Below are 21,166 nucleotides of genomic sequence, written 5' to 3' on the forward strand. Positions count from 1 at the left end.
ACGTATGTTACTTGGACGCAGGGACCTCATCATCGCTCACTTCTGGACTTCATAAAATCAGCCAACCTTTTTCCATCCATTTAATAAATTATTCATCATTCATCTCCTACCCTACTAATACCCTGAAGCAAAAAATATTGATTAAAAAAAACAAAAAAACCTTCATCGTATGCCTATGCCGGCTGAAGGTTCGAACCATTTGGCAACACCTAGTGTTTAGCCAGAAAAGTAAGTAGACATCTTTCTTTTTCCTCGTGGTTTAGTGATGGTAATTTCAAGTCAGAAAAAGCGGTCATGATAGACAGCCTGCTATCTTTACGAATTGTCATTGTTCCAAGCAACTTCGACACTTAAATATAGCTTGTGGAGGGGCTTTAGTGGACGTGTAGGCTTTAACAATGCTAGCAGCGTGAGCAACATTCCTCACAAAAGTCCGTCCGTGATATCAAAGCTACTTGAAGCTATATTTACAACCTCCAGCTTTTTTTCTCGGAGGAAAATAAATATGAAGGTATACTTCAGCAATAGGATTATGTGAAACGTGCTTTAAGAGCTAGTGCACATTAGAGCGTTCACCTTTATCGTTTCCATATAGAGGAGTTTATCAGCGCGGCCGCGTGCTGTCAACTGCTCCTTTTCCCATGGTTATATAGCACTTGTCTTATCAAATCTCATGATCCCTGGACGGTGACTGCAAGCTTTTGAAATGTGAATTACTAACGGTGTGTAGCTATCCTCTAGGCCGGATGACTCCGCTTGTGTACATGCTGGGAGGACTGGAGAAGGAGCTACATCTCAAACGTACCCGCTCCTCTCATAATCCCGCTCCAGAAGACAAATATGCAATAAACCCGCAGTACTCTAAGGTCCCAAACATCTTATTTCTTTGAGGCGCAGCCCCACACTGAGACAAAGTAAAAACTTAAGAGGCTCTTCCATCCCAGCATATATCCCTGCACGAACCTGTACACATATTTCAATTATCGGGACTGTTGACCACGCCGATCCATCTTAGGGCTATTCAACACACTCAGTAGTACGTTAACTCAACACAAATAATTCATAGGGCACACATGTATTAAACTCCAATATCCCTGTCTTTGACTCTACGTCCTTCGTCTTCATCATCTTCCACCTGTGCGCCAGTTCGTTCGAAATACGAGCACGCGGGCCCTTGTCTCTGTAAATGCAAAAAGTCTATGGGGCACATTGGATAACTAAACTGCGATGAGGCGAAAACCTCTATCACGCAGTGGTCCGAAGCCCTCCACAACGGCACCTCTTTCTCTCTGTTCTCCCTTCCATCTTCGCGATTACGCGGCTGCGTAAGCTACAAGCTAACATAAAAAGCCCGCTTTAACCGAGCCGTATCAACGTGCCTGCGTGGCCTATAGGGGTAACGTGAATGCAAGAATTTTGGCAGGCTGATTCTGATATCACCCACCCATATGAAAGGAGATACCCGAGTAGGCAGCTCCTGCCTTGCGTAATGTCGGGAAATCCTACGTTCAGTTAGTGTTCGGCCTTATCAGCAGCCAGCTACTGCTTCCCACGTAACGATTGCGTTGCGGATGGAAGGACGGACGGACGGACACGATCCGCGAGCATGAGCCATTAAAGGCTATCGCCTTAACATTGAGACAGTTGTCGGTTTTGCAGCAACAAAAGGCGTAGAAAAAGTGTCGCCTGATGAGCCTGTAGGAAGACACACGGAAGGCCAGAAGATTTGCATCAAGAAGTTCAGTTATCATTTGTGGGGACAAAGGGAGTTGATCTTATGATATCACATTGGCGACGGCTGATATTAATTCAGCCGCCTTAAAATGTTTTCCTTGGTCTTTATTCCAGTTTTCAGTTTTGCGAATCTTAACGGCTGGGCTCAACATTTTCACACAGCGCATTGTAAATTGAAAATTGCTCCGGTTGCAATCGGCCCTGTTTGTATTGTGTGCGGATTTTCTGGGCAGCTCGGAATACAGCTGCTTCCTTTCCCGCGGCCGTTCAGTTCATGAAGTTAAATGTTTAGGATCGTCACACGACGTGACTTCTCGCATCTCTGCGCTTCAGCTACGTCTGGAGCTTTTCATAAGCATATCTCTAAATTGTTGGGTTGGAAATGACTACTTAACAGATTGGGACAAGCTTTAAGATGAACTGGAAAAATTTAACTTGTCTGTTCATCGATCAGCGGTTGCTGGGACGTATAAACAAAGAGCTCGGCACCTCAAACGAAAACAACTATCCGACAGTAGGGCTGACGTCCCTGAGGCGTAGTTGTGGCGCTGAAACGCCAGGAAGTTCTTTCATGGCTAAGGGTATATCCAGTCACCAAAGTCGTAGCAAAACAGATCCTTCGAAGGCATCTGTGCCTGCTAAGAAAGGAAACACGATTGAAGTGTTTCTAAGTATTTTTTTTTAAATGTAGTTACTACGTTCCTTGTCTTCCTTCTTTGACGAAATCGTAATTCAGACGCCGGAGCCTTACTGCCGCCCATAAAGCGCTTGGAGGGTTTTTACTTTTGCACTGTCTAGGTCTTCAGTGTAGGTGGCCGAAATAAAGTTGAAACTCACCCCGCTCATTTTGTTTTTCAAAATGCACTTTAACTACATTCTTTATATCTTTACGAGCCCTTGGCAGTTTTGCAAATCTTTTTATTATTTTACAATTGTTTGTGGCAGATGGTATCTCGCAACTGAACACGAAACTTAATATTATCAGTTGCGTAGCAACGCATTATTGCAAAGCAAATAAAAGGAAGAATATTAAGTACTTTACTATGAAGAATAGAGGCGACTTAAAATTGATACATTACAAAGTATGGCTAAGACATCGAGGTGACGAGTGAACATAACAGAGACATTCTCTTTGCAGCCTGCATTTATTAGGCTTTTTTTTTAATTCCTCTTCTTTACATGCCAGCGCTACGCACCAAAATTGCTTCAACACGACTGCATGACGAATTATGCTGAGATTCTTGTGTTCGCACGCCATGCTCTCGAAGATTTTTGTTATGGTCTCATCTTTAAATCCGCTGGCAAGCAGCTTTGCAATGAGACCCCAGATGGCTCAACATTTACCTCGAAAAACTGTTTCCACAGGTACTGATTCGACCTTGTTGTGTAGATTTCAATATTTGGGTACCGCGCCTTATCTCTAAAGTTTTTCACAATATTTTACCACCGTCTTCTGGTGGTTTCGTTGATTTAGTAATTCGATGAACATAGAGAAAGCTTGCTACTCTCGCTGCAGATGAGTTCTTCGGCTAAATTCTGACCCATGTCTGCATAGCTAAACGTCTTTTGAATGATATATCAAGTCTGCTCGCATCTTCTTTGTCGCTGTAACCTCCAAATTGCAATATTCTACACTCATGCAGGGCCACCGTCGCTTCATAAAGGTTATTTCTTTTTATGCTCCTTTAGGCTGTTTATAATCCCGGCTTGAGGTGAGCTTCTTTCTCAGTAGTGACTGAAGTGACGAAATGTTTTTAAAGAATTCCCCCCAAAATTTATTTAGTCAGCCAGCCTTCCCATAAAGCGTAGCTAACGGATTATAATCATTCGAAGAATCTTATTGCTCTTTGCCGATGAAATAAACAACTGGTGTTTTAGCCCAAATAGTGTTGTAATGATATGAATTTGTCACCGTTGTCACGATATCAATTTCTCAATAGAAGTTTTAAAAGAAGTAATTGATTAGTTTTTATCATGTCTGCAAGCTTTTCACAGGCATCCAAAAATTTTGAAATCTGGGTAAACTTCGATGAAACAAAGCATGTGCAATGCAAAAATAACGAAGTGCGAAAGGTAAATTCGGAGCAAATATGAGAATGCATCAAAGGAACGTAAAATAAGGTCCTGAAGACGCGTGTTATGCCGAAGATATCTTGTTGGTAATTGGCAAGTCAGCGGATACGGTTGCAACTATATTTATTACAAGTGTATCATTTAAAAGCCTGCTAGTACCCAAAGTAATGTTTTCATGGAACAGAAATGCGAATTTTCATGTCGTTAGCGGTGCTCTGTTGTATCCTATATGAGTGTGTAGTGCTAAGGTATGTCTTGGAGAAACCATGTTTTCGGCGAAATTCGTAGTACTGCCACATTCGACTCATTAAGTAATTCTTTGTGTTGACTTTCTGTGCATGTGTGGCGCAACCGTAGACTGTCGTACTGGCGAGATCAGTGTTGAAGGCTGCCTTTCGCCTGACTTCTTTGAGGACCCTCGTGTTTGTGATGACGTGCTTTGCGTGTGCGACGATTTCTGTGCAGTGCGTTCCAGTTTCGTGTTCTCGCCGGGCGACCCAAGCTTTTGATGCGACCGTGACGCCTAATTATTCAAACTGCGTGAAGACATCTCTCCTGGTCCCTCATTGTTTAGTGTCGGTAAACCAGGGCTGTACTTGATTGTGAACCATTAATTGCTCCACGCAGCCAGTTCCTTTAGCAGCTGGAATGAAGCTTGTCTCGTCTAGAGAAGACATGCCTACGTCAGTGGCCTTCGTTATGGATGTACCCGAGCGGCATGTCGCAGCATCCATAGTGCATGCTCAACTGCGTGGTATGTTTAGCAATTCTTTCAATGCCACAGAGAGTGATGCTTTAGAAGATCTTTTATGGAAGTATTCATCCGTTTTTGTCTTCTCGAATATCCCATGCCCACGCTTCTTTCTAGAGTCACGCATCAATCATCGCATTGACACCGGACATGCACACCCAATTCGCCAAAAGCCATGCCATGTGGCGCCTTCCGAGCGCAAGGTTATCAATGAGCAAGTTCGAGAAATGTTGAAGCAGGGTATCACTCAAGAGTCGTGCAGTCCTTGAGCAGCTCCAGTAATTCGTGTGCGAAAGAAAGATGGTACATGGCGAGTTTGTGTAGATTACCACCGCCTGAATTCAGTCACCAAAAAGGACGTCTGCCCGCTTCCCCGCAATGATGACGCCATTGACTGCTTGTACTCTGCCTCATACGTTTCATCCGTAGACCTTCTGTCTGGATACTGGTAGATTCCGATGCACCCAGCAGATAAGGAGAGAATCGCCTTCATCACGCCCGATGTGCTGTTCGAAATTAACGTCATGTTCTTCGGTTGTGCAATGCACCTGCGACATTTGAAAGATTAATGGATCCTATACTAAACGGACTGAAATGGGAGGTCTATATGTGTTATCTGGACGGCGTAGTCATCTTTGGCCGCACATTGAAAGATCATAACGACCGCCCAGGGCTCGTGCTGTATTGAATTTTATCCTTCCTCTAGGCACAGGCGGAAAACACTGCATCCATTAGCCGCAACTTGTCACCTACAACCCATCAAGGTCATTAAGCGAAGTGCAGGACACTACAAGCTGGAGTTCCTTATTTTATGGGATTCAATTTCACTTGTATAATGACTGCGCAAAATGTTCTAGCACTATATATTCAAAAGTATGAGTGAATGATTCGTAGTAAAATTTCTGAAATGAGTAGGGCCTTTTATTGTATCGGCTAGCTATAGGCTGCTGGTAAGATTGGTTTGGTTTGGCTTATGGGGTTTAACGTCCCAAAGCGACTCAGGCTATGCGAGACGCCGTAGTGGAGGACTCCGGAAATTTCGACCACCTGGGGTTCTTTAACGTGCACTGACATCGCACAGCACACGGACGCCACTTCGTTTCGCCTCCATCGAAACGCAGCCGCCGAGGTTGGGTTCGAACCCGGGTACTCCGGCACAGTAGTCGGGCGTCTTACCACTGCACCACCCCGGCGGGGCGCTGCTGGTAAGAAGCAGCGAAGGAGATCCTTTGACACTAAATTTCAGAAACCTAAACGTGGCCGAGGATGGTATAGCTGATATATTGTAGTTAATACAAGATATACAAGAAAAATATATTCGTAAGCAATTTGCGGTTAAGACCTTTGCTTTCCAATAATTTTAGGAATGGTAACCCACATAGATCTACAGCTCATAGTTTGATAAAATCTTACTTTACTATGCTCCATTTCAAATATTATTCTCGTCAGTTACCTCAAGTAATTTGCCTATCCCCTTCTACGCTTTGTTTCTCATCATGTTACATGTTATCAACAGTGAAATTGCTCCTGAGGGGTTGATAATTGCTCCTGGGCATCACTGGACTGCTGCAAAATAATAAGCGGTACATGTTTGGTGCAGTACAATCAAACTAAGCATATTACGCTGCGGCCGGCATCAGAAGTGTTTAGCGAAAACCTTTTATACAACATTAGAAATCGTTACAGGGCTATAGCTATCTAAAAATCGAAGGTTCTATTTGCCACTTGTTTTTCGCAACTCGACGCAGTGAATACACAACAATTACTGCGGTACAAGTCTACCAATTCTGGGGTCACGAACATTTGGTGCAGAACCAAGGAAAATTTTATTTAAATGTCTTCTACAATGTCCCTGAGAGACAATCAGATACCGGAGATTGTAAAAGTGGCGTTTGATCAATTGTTTTTCTAATACACTAAAAGTTGAGAGGCTACAATACCCCGCAAGCCTCCTCGTAATATGGCTTATTCAACGCCGCAAAGCGAGCTATATTAATAACATGAAAAGTGCTTCAAATTAAAAAAAAAACCTGCGAGCACCTAAGATATCTAACGCGCTGTGAACGTAAAAGTATGAATGTCTCCTCGTTACGTATATGTGGTCGGCTTGAATGCCTATCGCGCTAGCGATAGGAAAGTAGGTACAATGTTTGATTGCGTCACAGCCGGGAATAATAATGTCGTTAATGATATATTCAAAAACTTGAAATTGCCCCTTACATTAAAAATAAATTGTTGCACGCCGGAAGGCATTTCCCATGGGTTCAAAAAATTGATGCATTGATTTCACCGAAGCAATGCGTAATACAGCATGAATGCTTTTCCAGATTTTGGAACACAGGTACACGAATTTACTTCGTCATATTTACATAGACAATCGCAGCCTCGTTCTTGCAGTGAGCTTACGTTCCAGCTTAGGAGGGGCATACCTTCCATCCGGAACAAAAACGTCCGATTTTTATGGCATCACTTAGCATGCTATGAAATGAAGACATGTTAGCTATCGTGAGCTTTTACCGGCATCTTAAATGTGCTATTGACATGGTAAACATTCCTGAATAAATGCTAAACTTGTTTGCATATCTGTTCAATAATCTGGAAGCATTAAAGGCACATATGTCGCCAATTGAAACCCCTCTCGGAAGCCAGCCTGTAACTTCATTAGAAGGCGTATGCTATGTGCAACGTATAATTGTATGACACTACCCGGAACTCTGCACAGCGGAATGATTGCGATGGAGTTTGATACAGTGTCAAAGAGGGCAAATTAAGAGGGAAGGCAAACTATTAGATGGACGCTATTGAATGAATGTGGAGCAACCGTGCAAAGTAACAAAATTACAAGCTTTTTCTGGCAATGCGTTGCATCCTCTCCAGTCTGCACAGAATGTGCCTCTGCTTCCCCCCTCCCCTCCCCCCTCCCTGTTGATATGCCTGCCTGCTAGCTGGAGTGCTTTCATTAGGCCCGCCTTCGCATAGAGAAAACCACTAATTGTAGCTGTTCACATGTCCTCCACATAATTGCGCACGACATTACCGTCAGTTTGAATGTCACCGGGTGGAATCCATGTAGGAAGCTAGCCTTAAACTCGATAAGAAGATATATGCAATGCACAACCAGAATTGGTATGGAATCTGCAAGAACAGTGTACGACAAACGGTTCATCACAATTTCAATACGATTATGTAATAATCTGGCGTGACATGCGGGTCTGTCAGGTATGCCTTACTAACTAATCCATCGCCTGAGGTGATTGGGGAAGAAGGAGAAGGGCATATCATTGCCTTGACTCTGGTTGTTGCGAGGACATTTTTTTTAATCTCTCAGGTTCAACTAAAATTCGCCGACATAATTTCACAGTGGGGGCAGTAGGGCCACTAACCTAAGTGTATTGGTTTTCCAGACTCCATAACTACTGTATCTGCACATGTAACCAGAAAGCCGTTGCACTGAGCTAAAAACCTCGCTTGCCAGCTACGTTGAGATGCTCATCCAGCAAGACACGGTCTAGTTGGCTCCTCAGAGAGCAATCATGATATCTGCTAGATCGGACACGGGCCGCTCGGTATCGTTCTTGAACAAACTTTTGAAGACGGCATTTCACAGTAGTGATTTTTTCGTAATGCAATCTTGTAATCTCTCAATAAAGATTGTGTAATTGTGAACACATTAATAAAACTCCTTTACCTCACCTCTAATTTTATACATATCAACCCTATTTCAGTAGCTGAGCTACCAATCTATTGATTTAAAAATTTAGTTGTAAGGCTCCAGATAACTGGGCCCTTATGGTGAAGCCATATGCAAGACCTGTCTTCACTTGCTGCTTAAAGTCCTCCCCGCTTGTCGGCGAAGCATTGCGCTTCTGCAGTGGCCTCTATAGCTGAAACTTGGGAGTGTACGTAGTCGAATCCGCCTTGTGACCGTAGAATGCTGAGAAGAAGAAAGGATTGAAGTGCATGAAAAGTGTTCCTTAAGGAGACTTGAAGACGTAAATTTCATAAAGACATAACTGTATGTTTCATTTATTATCCCTGGACGTTAATGACCATCCGACTTTAATTATTTATGTGCTTAGTGGTTCTGTAATAGGGGATACATATCAGGACTATCATTTGACTTTTGCCTAGGCCTTACACGGTCATCTGGGTGACACACACAGGTAAAGCCACTGAAAAGTAGAGCATAACAATCGCCATTTGTAACAGCTGGAACGCCATGAAAGGACATCACTCAAGCAACCTGACTGTTAGATACATACGCTTTGATAAGCACTAGTGATTAGTCATGAACCCTATGGTCGTAACAATAAATTCGCCTTCTGCGTCAACCTGGCAAATAAAATCAGAAAAGTAGAGACATCTTAACAAGTGTAATTTAACCGGCCGAAAGTATGAGCGGCTTTTATATCCAGGCATTTTACCCTGTTTAGAAGGGCGACATGTCTACTCGCGTGCTTAATTCCCTTTCTCGTAATCTTCTGAACATGAGCAGCAACAATATCTAGGCGATCGTTAGATGAAAACGCGATACATCTGCATCTGCTTTTGCCCAGATCAGAGACCGCGTACATTAAGTGTTGCAACGGCCAACTACTGCACGTTGGCAATAGTGACCAAGGTGCACGTAATCTTCCGCATGTTCGGCCCCCCAATTTGAGCAAGGCCTCCTTAGAGATGGCACTATTGTTCCTTGATCGAAAGCACGGATGTTTTTTCCTCGCTGAGTTTTTGTTCTCGGGACTTCGGCTAATTAGTGATAGTATCCTCCTGAGATGAGGCAGAGCTCGGAGGTACGCCACATGACTCTTTTATGGTAGGAATGTTATTCTCCTGGGAGGTAAAAAAGCTCGCGGCACACCCCGCTTCAAGCGTGCACTTGGAGCGCCACATCTACACGACCACTCTCATCAGAAACTGACTCTGACGTTGGCCAATATATGTATATATGCCACACGCACTCCGAGCAGCAGCCACATAGCCAACACATCACTGTCCTCATTGCCGCTTTCACGAAGCATTGGATTTCACATCTACAAATAGCTGATATCCATCTGTAAAAGCTGCTTAGTCTCACGTTCCACAGTGGGAACGGTACCAGACACTGGTATTCCCTCGCATGACGATGAGCCAGTAGTCACTTCTTGCATACATGCAATGGCCGACATACCGCCAGCAGCATCCGAGACCTTGGTTGCCACCATTAAACTATCTTTCAATTTTTCGCTCATAACATGGCTGCCACCACGTACCTTACCGTCTTGTGAGACTGCACACTCTTCCAAAGTATGGCCAGATCGCCGACACTTATTCCAAGGCGTATATGCGCAACTTTGCGACAACGGAGACACTAACGTGGCCTTCCTTTATATTGGAACTGTAGAACCGTAACCGGTTACCGTACGCCATAGACTGGCTAAAGATGCCGCATATGAGTGGCAGTGACACCAGTAGAAAGCGTCAAGGGAACGTTTTGATTCATAGGGCGCATCCTCTTTATTTTTGAATCCCTCCACTGCATTACTTTGATGAAGATAACCTTTCCGTGAACTAGGAGGTAGTCACGGATTTTCGAAATCTGATATGTTCTGAAAGCCACAAAATCAACAGCTTGACAGTCTTCGGTTTCGATACATTGGCAAGACCGCAATTGTATTAACGCGAAATAATCGATAGCCTCATTCGTGGCATGAGCCGGAAGTGCGGACAGCAAATGTGGAGACGAAATGAAGCGATTCTTTCCAAAACTGTGAAGCCACTTTTCATTTTACTAAGTTCAGGGAGGTGTTATGCCATTTCTCCCATTTTACTTCCATCTACTAAATACATGTGAACTTAGTTTGCGACAGGGTTTCAAACCACAGAAATATGATCCACCAATTCTACGCCGTCAGTTGTAAGTGTAAGAGTCCACCGATAAGTGAGAAAGGTGCTGCGCACTTCCTTTCTCATCAACCAAACCAACTAAAGACCTTCAACAATTTGCAAACGCCGGAGCCAGTCTCTCAATAAACATGCAAACAAACAATGCCCGACAATGGCAAAAAGTGCTTTGGCAGGTAATAATTTGTTCAGACAAATTTTGGCTAATTTTTTCTCATATATCTCTCGTACGCTCACTACCCTAAAGCTAGATAACGCTGCCTTGCATGCCACAATCCACACTTCAGACATCTCCAACTGTCCGATGGAACAGATTACGCCACGTAAGGAACATCTGCAGTTCTAGGCACGATAGAAACGCCATCAAGGTAGACGTTTAGAAAAACTTTGGCTGTGGTTTAGCTGTGGTTAAATAAGGTTGAATTGCATTGGCAATAACTATGTCTACGCTTATGGTTAAGCATGTAGTCTACCTCATGGCGTACCCCTATAGGCAGCAAAGGCGCGTTCATACGGCTTGATTAAAGCGGGGCTTCACATGTGGGCTGGCAGGAGCTGCCAACTTAGGTCTGTCGTTTCACATGGGACGGTTATGTCAGAATCAGCCTGCCAGGGCCTTGGCATTCACATTACGCCTATAGGCCACTACTAAGGCACTTTCATACGGCTTGGTTAAAGCCGTATTTGGTTCGGCTGCGGCTCAAGGTCAAACGTCACCCTTCCGGGACTACGCGACGAGCTGAAACCTAGCGCAGTATTGCTAATGCAATAAAACCAGAGTATAAAACGACCTTGCGAGCTGGCCTCCTGGAAAAAAGGGCACAGTAAATATTAGCGCGAATGCCCTTCTGATCATGGACGGATGTGAGCAGGAAATGTATGCAGCAACCTAACGTCACAGTTTCCATAGCAACTGTGACGATCGACAGCCTTTGTCTAGCTGCCGAGGCAACGAGGGGGATGACGGCATGTAATACGGCTATCCCCCCCCCCCCCCCCTCCAGCCACAGTGTTCCGGGTGGAGCCATACCATTTTGCTGTCGATTTGTCACATATGTGCTACGTAAAGTTTGTTACGGTTAGTAACATGGATTCAAACGTATGCACCTCAGACAATATGCCCTAGTCACCGGTGTCTACCACGTGAGCTCGCGCTGCGAGTATTATCAGGGGAATAGAAGTGTATAAGTAAGGGCATAGCGCTACCAGTCATGTAGTTGCGCGCACCAAAGGAGAAAACGCGGCGAATCGGGTGTCGCACCACTGGCAGCTTTCTGTATTATACAAGTAAGTGGTCCAAGTGTCACTGCTGAATATTTACAGCTGGAAGACGCCTCAAGATTATCATGGCATAGGGCCCATTCGTTCAATCTAGTCGATTAAATAAAGCCAACATTAATAGTGCTTTCTTTCTTCCCTGGTCGCGAAAGCTTGGTGATCTGAGCTGAATAAAGGGCGGTATGGTGAATGCGCGAAGTAGCCAGTAGTAATGATAGTCAGTGACAGTGATGAAAGAAAACGTGCAACAAACAACAAGAAAAAATATATTTCAAAATAAAAAAGAAATACGCACAAAGCAGGACATACTATAAAATCAATAGAAAAATGTAGGGAATTAAATGCGAAAAATGGCACATTTATGCTTGTCCCTTCTCAGCGCGTCAGCGGTCTTAAATTACGTCAGAATGCTAAGAACTCAGATTACATATAAGTTTTCCGAATACCTTCTCACCGGCCCCTCTGTGACACCCTCTCATTTCATTCCTTCTTCCTTATTTTCCATCTTGATTGATTTACGTGCTGAACCAGGTATAATAGAACATAACTTTTATTAGCAACAACTTTTTCCCATTTATTAAAGAGAACATTTTGCAACCATTTTAACTTATCAGCCTTTCTTTGACTGGAGGACAGAAGGGCTTCTGGTGTCTGTTTCATTATATCTTATAGCTCATCTGCTTGGACAGGTTTTCCTCCTCGACCACCTTAAACGCTGCCCTGTGAAACCAACGGCGCTCACTTGAGTAGCCCGGTGTTGTATGCCACTTTACTTTGCCCACTTCGAACGTATGTATCGAACAAGTTCGCTGAAGGCACTTAAGTATGCTTGCGTGTGATAAATGCGAAGGCACCAATCTTTTTGTGGCCAAACATTCGCTGCAGTTATTTCTGGATACTGCAAATTCATTTATTATAATTTGTTTGGGCGTTTGCTACAGACTGGACTTAAGATGTTGTAACTTTGTCACAACTTGGCCAGCCTGCCAGTAAGACGTAGTCGATATGCATTCGAGGTTTCATGTCTGCTTATTGTGCAGAATGCTCCAGTGCTCGAGACCTGTCCTTATCCATCACTTCGTAGGCGCCACCTCCACATTCCCAGGTTGCATTCAATTTTGTTATTATTAGTAGTAGTTGTAGTAGGCATACGTCTGTAGGCATACCACACACATGCTAGTAAGTTATACCTAATGGAGCGTCCTAACTGTGTGCCCCTGTAACTAGCTTGTAACGAGCGCTTCCGTGATCGATGCGTTGCTTTTTTGGTCGGTGCACAGAGGGCCTGGGTTGGAATCCGAATGCACACCAATTTACTTTATCAAATAACTTCCGATTTGCGGTCCTGCCACACATCACCCTCTATGTGTCAAAATTAAATGTTAGCAACACAAACTATAACTAAAAGAACAACAACGGCAAACGAATATTCGAGAAATATCTGGAGGGAAATTCCGTAGAAAACCATCATACAGCCAACTGAGGTTCTCTATTGAGTGAACCTTCGACACTGTACAAGCTGAACAAGTCCAGAGTAGGAAGCCTACGATTATGCGGCCAAAATATGTCCCACCTTCTGCAATGAAAACAGGAGTGGCTAAATATATAGAGTATGATCATCCGTTATTACAATTGCAGGAAGTGGCTCCATTGTCCATAGCAACAGTGAGAGCGCTCTGGCGTCTTGACTGCAGACTCGCCTGTGGTCTGTCATTCGCTGCCTGCCTCTACCACAATGGGCTTCCTAGATCGCAGCTATTTCTAGAAGGCTATATATGGACTCTGCTTTTCGTCACGCTCGGCCCTCAATGCCGTGTTTCATGTTTTTCTACATGATTGCTTTGTGTTTGTAACCACGCATGGCCATCGATACGACGATCATGCTCTATAGCTGCAGTACCTTCTTGTGTTTTGTACGCACGCAAGATGATTCTCGCGATTATAAGCTTTGACATATGATTATTGCCATCTAATTACAGCCCACATTTCGAAAAAGAAAAACTAGGAAAGCCAATGGGGATCAAGAAACAATAAGAGAGGCCTTCAGCAGGTTTCCTTGTATTTTAGAGGCTACCGGTATGCTCTCCAACTATCCTACCCCTTAATTTTATTTCAGAACTTTTGATGATATCCCAGGTTTCCATACTGAACTACAATGGTATCCGCGTCAGTAGTCATCATACTTGGCTTAAGTTTTGTATCTGTACCTTAGGAATAACCTGAATTCAACTAATTTCCTCGTGTCTATTATTCGCTGATAACGTCTTACTTCCTAACCTTATCCGGTGTATGGATAAGTCTAACCGAGGTTCTGAGGCATATAATTATTCACGAGACAAGGTTTTGTCTGCCTGCTCAAACACTATACAGTAATACTTGCACGACATTTAGTACTGTAAGAGTGGAAAGCTGCTCTGGCCAGCAGCAACTGACAAAAAAAAAAAAAACGTTGGATAATCACGCCGGTTGGTAGCTAATTCCGCGCCGGACTGAATTCTCCATTCAAGGAGGAAGACAGGAACATGTTAAACTGTATAAAAATTTTCCTCCTCTCCATTACCACTCCAATTCTTGCTATGCCCCATTTTAAACGCGCTTGCTCTTCCAACAGTTCTGCTAACTAGATTCACTGCATTATCTTCTCGCATTCAATGTTGTCAGGTTCTCTTTCCACTGCAAGTCTTTCCAAAGCCCGAGGTTGAAGCGGACAGCTGGGTCACTAGTGTTAGCCCTACCTTGACCAACTCCCTCTCTAGCCTGGGTATGAACTCGGGCTGAGCACTCAAAGTAGCTGTCAAAAAAAAAAAATAAGTTCCACTATCAAAGGGTGCACGCTCGGTAATTGAACGCTCTGCAGTGGTATTTACAGTTGGTTTACCGCAGAAAATAAGAAACTTCTAAAGGGAGCAGTTGCGATAAGAGTAAATAAATAGAGAGTACTCAAGTAATATGTGTTTCATCGATAGCAATGCCTCATCACTTAACTCACTGCGAACAGCAAAGCCTGCTCAATGACCTATACAAAATGCAAAGAATATTGCTACGCAGCCTTGAAAGGAAGCATCAGTTCACCATTGGTCTAAATGCGCGGTAAGTGGTAAAGAAATGTGCATACTTAGGAACGGTAGTAACCACAAGTCCCAACACAAAAAGAGAAATCAAACAAAAAAAAATTTGAATAATGATGGGAAAGAGTTTGTAAACGTAATTTTAACCATATAGTATAACTTGTCTTATCAACCAATACGTGCGCAGATCCTCTATTTGCAGGTTTTCACTGTCTTCGCGTTTTTAAAAAAGCGTCCTTTTTGATTTTCTAAGGGGGTCTTGATTACCCGCTGGGACCCTAGGACGAACTTCAATATCTAAGTTTCACAATGAATGTCAGATTTAGACCAATTCTATCATTATGTTCATTACCGTAGTTTGAAAGCATAAGAAACATTTCCTCGTCTGTATTGGATTTCGTCCATTCATTGGATTTCAATAGAAGGTTCAATTACTTTCTCTTGGCGCAGGAAAAGATTATAAATAAAATATTGCATTTTATCGAAATGTTAGCCAATTTCTCATCAAAATGTAATACCAATATCTTGCAATATTTCATATTTGGGTCACAATAAAAAATGTTAGAAGCTTTTCTTTGTCTACAAGAATAAGAATAGCGACGAGCGAATTTCAGGTGTACTTTAATATTTTGCACGTTTTTTATACTGGTATCCATCAATAAAAAAAATATAACTCTCCTGCTGGCACTGATCTAAGAGCAAAAACAACGATAGAAATGAAAATCGCTCCTTTTAAATTGAAGACAGCGCAATGAACAATTGAAAAGAAAAAGATAGGTGTGACGCTAAAGGTCGGAGTAAAGAGAGCGAAGCAGGTCAGGAAAGAGCCCAGAGTCAGTTATGCTCTGGTCAAATTTTAGACGAAATGTCCATAACTACGTGGAGTTGAGTGGAGTGGCAAAAGTTTGGGTGGGTGTAGCATATTGGAAAGGTCTATATGAACACAGGAGAGATTGAACTAGCTTTATTATGCCGACATTGGAGCGCCTGCCTTTCCTCCTCAAGTGACCATTAATAAGCGGGTTATGAGTATGCTGAAGCCAATCGTGCAAAATATTTTTATATCAAACGCTCTTTGTTTCAATAGGGACACAACATTGCTGTTGGGTCTCAAGTCTTTTTAGATATCGGTGTGAGGCAATTATATAAAATATTTATAAGTCAATTATATAAACTTTTTTTCTCTATTAAACGCTCTTCATTTCAATAGGAATTCCGCCTTGCTCTTGGGTCTCAGGCCTTTTTAACCATCACTGGAACGCATTCAGCGTCCGGTTAATTTTAGGGCTCCGTAGTCGTCGATACTGACCACACTGCCCAAACTTCCAGCAGCTTCCCTGATTAGTGTTACAGTACACTGCGGTAGCGGAAAAATTTGGGAACGGTATAATCTTGTTAAGGTTGGGGTAGGCTCACGTTATGCAAACCACTGCTACCAACGCTAATCATGTGAATTGACGTCAGGCCATCCTTTCATACACCGAAGGGCTCAGTAGTAGGCAGCATAAAGACAACAAAGACAATCGAAAGCCATATTTATATCGACCACATGTTTCGCGCAGCTGCAGGCCAATCTGAATATGCGACTGCGGTGCTCTATTTAGAGAGGTCAAATATATGTGTCTAGTTTACTTTTGCGAAGGTGAACGAATTGGCGCAAATGTTAATTAACATTATTAGTTTCCTGTGTGAACAGCGCAAACCGTAACTCTGGCCTAAGAATACAGCCCTGCAGACGAGAACAATATAGGCACATAAACGACAGGACTACCGCGGGTTCCGTCATTTGTGGGCCTTCTTTGTCTTATTCTGTCGAGCCGAATTCATTTCGTACTTCATCATGCGCTAACTAGCCCAAACAAGAGTTCTATTTCAACATAACCCCGTCATTCTACGTAATGCAAATGATCTGAAGATTTGTTCGGTTTTTGCAAATTTCGTAGGAAACCAGCTAGACACTCTGTATGGGTTATTTGATTCTGCTTTAGAAAAGCGGTGTAGCAGAAGATAACACAGCGCAAAGGAGAACAAATGGTCTTTTGTTAGTTTCTTTCTCTTTTCGTGGAATAATTTTTTCGCAGATGTTAAATTTGATGACCGAATGTCGCTACGAAATGCACACAACGAGCACAAACGCTTCATTTTATTTTTACCATAAAATGGCCTCATCGTAATCCTAGTTCCGGCTCGTCATGTCATCGTTGCAGAATACACTATAATGGGTTCGATGTTCGCACTACCAAATAACTCTATGCGAATGAGTCCCAGGCTGGCCCCAGAAACATAACTATTGCGCAGCAATTTCATTCAGAAGTATCACGCACCGCTAGTAAAGAAATAATCTCATAACTAGATTCATTCCACATGTTATTTTTCTGCACGTGCCGATACTACTGTTTTATATTGAACATAAACCTATCTATATGCCGCTCAGACTTCAACAACTATTTCATTTATAGTGCTCCACCGTAAATTCAAATAAATAGCTAGCTTTTCTGGGCATTTGGCAAAGATGGTGAAGACATGCGTTCAATATTGCAACCAACATTGAAGTTATATGCAAAACAATAAATTATATTTACTACCTTTATGTGATTTATATTTTAAATATTATTAGATATTCTCCCTACCGGGATAATAAAGAGCACGGAAATATTGGAGCTAAGTGAAATAGATGCATTTTTATTTAATAGGTAGTGTTTATTATTATCAGATCTTCGATTTCTTTTCGCAGTGTCACAAAATTGAAGTGGTAGCCTGTGAATTCCGGACACTAAATACGGTATCTTCTAATTTTTTTCTGCGTCATGCCACGAATATTTCTTAGCAATTGCGTCAGGCATGATTAGAAAACAGGATGACGTGTGCCAGTAAAAATTGCCCCTTTAAATAAACAGCTTGTCAATTCATGCATTTCACGCGCAATTTATTTCGACTTATGTTCCCTCCACAGGCTAGCTGCCAAATTATAGGTCAAATTTTTTATACCGCATCTAAAGTCGCCCTGCTCATGTGTTTTTAGCACATGAGCACCTGCGGTTTAATCTAATGCGTTAGGTCGTGCATTTTTCTACCTGGCAATAGACATTTGTATATGCAGGGGTGTTGGGGATGGACGATGTGAGAAGATAGGGCATGTGAGGAGGACGTGAAGAAAGTCTCCCTGTTTCCCGCAGAGCTTACAGAAGGAGAGAAGCTGATTAGGGTAGCGGGCATGAAGAAGAATAGGGTAGGGAAGAGTACGGGTCTGGAGACGGCACCAGTGGGAGGCTTCGGTTAGGGTAAGACTTGTATATTTGTAACCAAATATTTGCAGACATCCTGTTTAATTGGGTTTGCGGAGTTTAAGATCCTAAAGCGACTCAGGCTATCAGAGTCTCCGGAGTGGAGAGCTCCACAAGTTTCGACCACTTGGGTTTCTTTAACGTGCACTGAAATCGCACAGAACACGGGCGCCTTGCTTTTCGTCTCCACCAAAAAGGGGCCGCCGTGGCTGGGATTCAATGCTGCATCCTTGGGCACAGTAGTCGAACGCCCTAATCATTGCACCACCATGGCAGGGCTGAAATATCTTGTGTTAGACACTAATGCGAAGGATACAGTGTGGATGTCAACATGCGTCACAATGCTTTCTCCTCGCTGACTTTATTTATGAAAGGAGAAAGCAAAATTATAAGTTGCCTTACTCGGTTAGAAATGAACAAGAAAGAATCGCGGCACATTAAAGTTTTTTATTATTGAAACAATATTCCCAGCGATTGACTGTGTGGTATATATTCACTCTAAGACAGAAGTGCCTGAATACTTTGCAGCACCGCAAGCTCCGCTACAGTAGGAGAAGCACGCTTTTCAGGCGGAGGTGGTGAAAAGGTTTACTACCCAAAAAAGGTAAAATGGGGCAACACCCCCCCCCCCCCCCCCCCCTTACATTGAATGAGACAGTCATTGCAAGACTGCCCTTACACAGAACTGGAGAGTCCTTGGTAGGCTATAGGCTTCAGGGCGTCGGTGATGACCCAGCGCTGGACTGCAGCAGTAGAGCTGGCCAGGAGAGTCGCAGTATGACTCCGCTGTGGTTGGGGATGGAGGATGTGAGAAGGTTATATGAGAGTTACAATATGAGAGTTCTATGTAATTTATTACTTACAATGAATTATACTTAATGCACATCTGTATTTACTTTTTCCGACCAGTAACTCTTTTGGTACAGCCCCGAAGAGTGCACGACGATGTGACTATTTCAAATTTTCAGCTGCACAATAGCGCGCATGGCAGCCTGGCGTGTTGTGCTCTACTCTCCCCTGTCAGCGTTCTTGGTGTAGCGACCGCCATTTAGGGATGCTGCTTGTAATAGCTAACTTGGTCTGATAATAAAAAGCTTTCTCTTCAAGTTAAAAGTTTATTTTTTAGCTGCGTAGAAGTATATGCGAAATTACGAATATTGAAAATTATTACGTATTGTATAAAAGCTAATAACTGCATGCGGAATCTGCGCTGTCATCCTCACTTGTGCGCACATGATGGCGCGCAACCATGAAAATGAGGCGTACGTGAAAAGCTTATCACCGCATGCGAATATATATGAAAGTTTGAAATAAAAATTGGGGTTGGTTGTGCTTGCAGTCAATCTAACCGCCGATGCTTAGGTGTCGTACGACGGCTGTTGAGAGGCCTAATTCCTTTAGTGTTCTTTTTTCCCTCAGCTCATATTTTTTTTTTTTTTTGTCCACGCTAGGCAGCGTTGGTGACTCAGCTAAATCTAGTTGTCAAGCCCGTGCATTTTATCTTCCTCCTTCTTTCAGTGACAGCAACAACGAAAAAGAGATATGTTTTCGGCCTCAATTTTCAACTGTCTTCTCTTTGTCTGGCTTTGAGTCGCGCCGTTCTCTTGACACGACCAGGGATATGTTCCGGTGCGGAAAAACAGAAGATCTGTTTCGGCCTCCTAGCCCAGTTATAATTTTCGGTTGTCGGAAGCAAGCTCAGACGCTCTTTAGAATATTACGCCAAATCGTATATAGCTCGTTTGTTTAACACGCCGTTGTCATTGCTGTCGTCGCCACTATACCCCAGTCTTGGGAAACATTTATCGGATGGACTATGCCTGTCAATTCGTATCGAAACTGACATGCTAGCATTAACTGCACAGTGTTCGGTTTCATATCATGCCCTATCTCTTCACATTTAACATCAGCATCCGCCTGCTATTCAAGTTCGAAATTAGTTAGCGACAGGCAATGCCTGTCGCTAGAAAAGATAACATATGAAACTCCGATTGGGTGCCGTTCATTATAATTGGAGGCGTGAACCACTGAATAGGAGATACTGCGCCTTCTATCGAAAAACTTTTAATGAACTAAATATATTCTATACTTTATCGAACACTTTGCCAGACTGTGCTGGTCGCTCATTACCCAAATTCGCGGAATGAAAACATGGTCTTAAAAGTGCTTAAAGGTCTTAAAGCAAGAGAGTTCTAAATTTCTAAAAGACCTGCAGTCATCAAGAAACACGGCGCAGAGCCCCCTGGGGCAGCTTTTGGCCGACGACTTCAAAAACCCTGCTAAGGTTCCACACCCAGAAGCCGCGTCTGATGTTCTAAAAAAAAATCATCTACTTGTATATTTTTTAACTTTTCAGTAGACGTACCTACAGGGCGTTTTCAATTCGACAACAATGACGTCAGACGCTTCATTGAGGACGTAAACACTGGCATCGAAGCATTCTGCGAATACGAGTGGGCACAAAAATTGATCGTATGGTATAACGTAGCCCTGTACCATCTAGCGCTTACACTGAGTCGCTGAGGGAGTGTGTAGTGAGTGATGCTTTCAAGAGGAAACGTTGTTATTCAAAAGTTTTCAAATTTCAAAGACAAAAAATTGCGAGTAGCAGCAAGAGCTTACTCCCGTGGAGAGCTTTTATGTTACGGCGATAAATTTCTATGAACAGTAACGCAATAGTAAGCGAGCCCTGCTCTGTAATTATTCAGTTACTTTTCTGGGGCTGTAATTCAACGCTGTAATCAGATACATTTCAGATGGAGTAATTTTATTTCTATTCGATTGCTTATTTTTTGTAACGGGTTCAAGAAATACGCAGTAAATCCTGATTCAAAATAATACTTCAATAATAAATAAATAAATCATTAAAAACAGTAACAACCAGACTAGCTCATGATTTCCGTGGTCGGTGGCATCCCCTTTCTTCGCAAGCAAAATTTCGTACCTTTCTCCTCTCTTGAGAACCACAGGTGAGAGAGAAGCCGTACTGGCTTCGTCCACCTTCTCCGCACCTGGGCGGAAGAGACTAATGTAGCGGAAGAATGCACAAGAAAAAACAACAAAAAATTGCAAGCGCAAATAAAGGAAGGGAACGA

Source organism: Amblyomma maculatum, chromosome 8 (assembly GCF_055883805.1).
Source record: "Amblyomma maculatum isolate TAMU_Amacu chromosome 8, ASM5588380v1, whole genome shotgun sequence".
In the NCBI taxonomy this organism is placed as follows: Eukaryota; Metazoa; Arthropoda; class Arachnida; order Ixodida; family Ixodidae; genus Amblyomma; species Amblyomma maculatum.